General features: G+C 38.7%; 1 protein-coding gene and 1 pseudogene across 4 annotated transcripts in view; both read right to left on the reverse strand.

Annotated features, from left to right (window-relative positions):
• LOC108318148 (methylcytosine dioxygenase TET1) overlaps positions 1–2395 on the reverse strand; it is a 107303-nt gene that overhangs the window by 33855 nt on the left and 71053 nt on the right. The gene's annotated exons all lie outside the window — the stretch shown is intronic.
• LOC108318142 lies at positions 987–1659 on the reverse strand (annotated as a pseudogene).

The raw sequence follows: 2395 nt of genomic DNA on the forward strand, positions 1-2395 counted from the left end.
AAAAAAAAAAAAAAGACTTCATTTATAGCACATTCAATAATGAACCAACAGGAGAGTTGCTGACTTTGGAACGTATGAATATATAAAAATGCCTTGCAGTTCAGGTAGTCAAGTAATAGTCAAAGCACATACAAGGAAAGCAACCTTCATTTTTCTGAAAACATTTACATTTTAAAAGGTCACTAGGTATACTTGGAAGTTCAAAGCGGTAGAATGCACCTTGGAGGGAAAGGAGGAGGAAAACCGTTTTCCATGTTGTCAGGCAAATGTATATCAAATATATTCCAATTCTGCTTGATAAAGTCAGCTGGATGACCTCCTTGAACCAGGCTAAGGCAGAATACTTAGTGAAAGCGGGCCCTGGGTAGGGATGTGAATCCAGGAGAGGAGAAGCAGATCCCACACAGTGCCAAACACACCCACCCCACCCTCTAACACAGAAGAGGCAAGTCACCCATGTCCCTGGACCCGGATGCATGAGACAGTCATCAGATGGTTAACTGCTCCCACAGCCTAGCGCTTTCTAATGGTCTTAATTTAGGCCATGGAGAAAAATCCCTTACCACCAAGTGCAAACTGTCATTGAACTTAAGTCATAAGGGATACTATGGGGCAAATTCTTGTAATACATATATAAGGACTTCTATTTACCTAATTAGAACAATAATTACACAATTGACATTCCTGTTTTCATAAGGTTTGCTCTCTACACTGGAATGGCTTGAGAAAAAGTTGTCTACTTTTGGTTTTATTTTACACTTTCAAAGTAGAGGAAGTAGAGAGAAAAAGTATGACTAACTGCCTAACTTTGAAGCCCAGCAGGTACAAAAGCGAACTTCTCAGATTCTGGGTCCATCAGATTTGGGGGAAGTTTCAGTGCCTAGGGAAGGTTAGTGAAGTCCATTACACCCCGAATACTACAGAAAGAATTCTACAGCTCATCTATCACAGTGGTCTAGAGTAAAGCATATGCTGAAAAGTACAGGTTTCAACCTAACATCTAAATTCTTAAAAGTAGCATTTCAGCAACAAACAAGCTCAGAGAGCTCATCGCAAAGTGAAATAACAGAACTATTGCTCAGATGTCAAAAAAGTAAAGCTGCTGCCCTCAGCTCCGCTTAGGCAGACACGTAAGGTGGCGACGGCTCCTTGGCAGCACCATTCACAGTGGCATCACCATACAGGGGTAGCAGCACTGTATTGTCATTGCTGGTAAAGTAAACCAGGACATCAGAGGAGTTCCTGCCATTGATGTATAGGTAGTAGTTCCAAACACAGCTAATCAAGTAACCCTTAAAAGTCAAAACAATGCTAATAAACAGAAGAATAAGGACCAAACAGGTAGTATTCACTGATATGACATCATCTCTGTAGGGAAAATTAGGAGGCAGTTGTTGTATGTATTCCTGAATGGAGTTTGGATAAACAAGCACAGTGATCACAACCAAGGTGTTCGGGGCAAAATCAAAGATCTGGTAACAGAAGAATGGGATAATCCAGGCTGCGTGTTGTTTGTATACTCCTTAAGTAGCCATAGCACACATCAGAATCATGAGAAGAGAAATTGCAATGGCAATGCACATGTAGTTCCACTTGGCTTGGGAGGCCTCAGACTCATGGCAGAAGGTGAAAAGCATTTCTTCCACGGTGGTGACAAGAGAATGAACATAAAATCTATTTTTTATGGTTTCACTGTGAAAGCCTGGAAAATGCCTGATATGTAAGTTAACATTGCTTATAAGAAAGACTACAATGAAATTCACTAAAGACATTATAAAGGAGGGCCAGGAACGGTGACTCACTCCTGTAATCCCAGCACTTGGGCAAGCTGAAGGTGGGAGGAACACTTGAAGCCCAGAGCTCAAGACCAGCATGGGCAACATAGCAAGACCCATCTCTATTTTTTCAAAAAATAACTGAAATCTGTAAGTTAAAAAAAAAAAAGACAATATGAAGGAAAAAAAGAGAAGAGTAGCTCAGGTATGTCAACTCCCCCTAAGATCTTACCAAGATGGTTGATGTTTTTTGAAAGAACAAAATATCATAGTAACTTGTTAAGGAAAAAAATGAGATGCAAATAGAATGAAAATGGTTAAAATAAATTTGAATAGAATAAAAGTAAAGTTGCCAAACAAATAGAAAGATCAGAAATGTATTCATATCATTTAAAAAGACATAGAAGGAGAGAAAATTGTTGTTTAACTTACTACATACTCTTATTTTAAAAAATGAAACACAGAGGAAATGTGGTAAATCATGAGATCTAAAAGAGCATCCTCAGAATATTTTAAATGGTCAACACGACCAATAGTGGGACAAATTGCACTGAGTGTAATAGTCCAGATTATATTTGATTTTTTTTTTTTTTTTTTTGAGACGGAGTTTCGCTCTTGTT

Source organism: Cebus imitator, unplaced genomic scaffold (assembly GCF_001604975.1).
Source record: "Cebus imitator isolate Cc_AM_T3 unplaced genomic scaffold, Cebus_imitator-1.0 Scaffold215, whole genome shotgun sequence".
NCBI lineage: Eukaryota > Metazoa > Chordata > Mammalia > Primates > Cebidae > Cebus > Cebus imitator.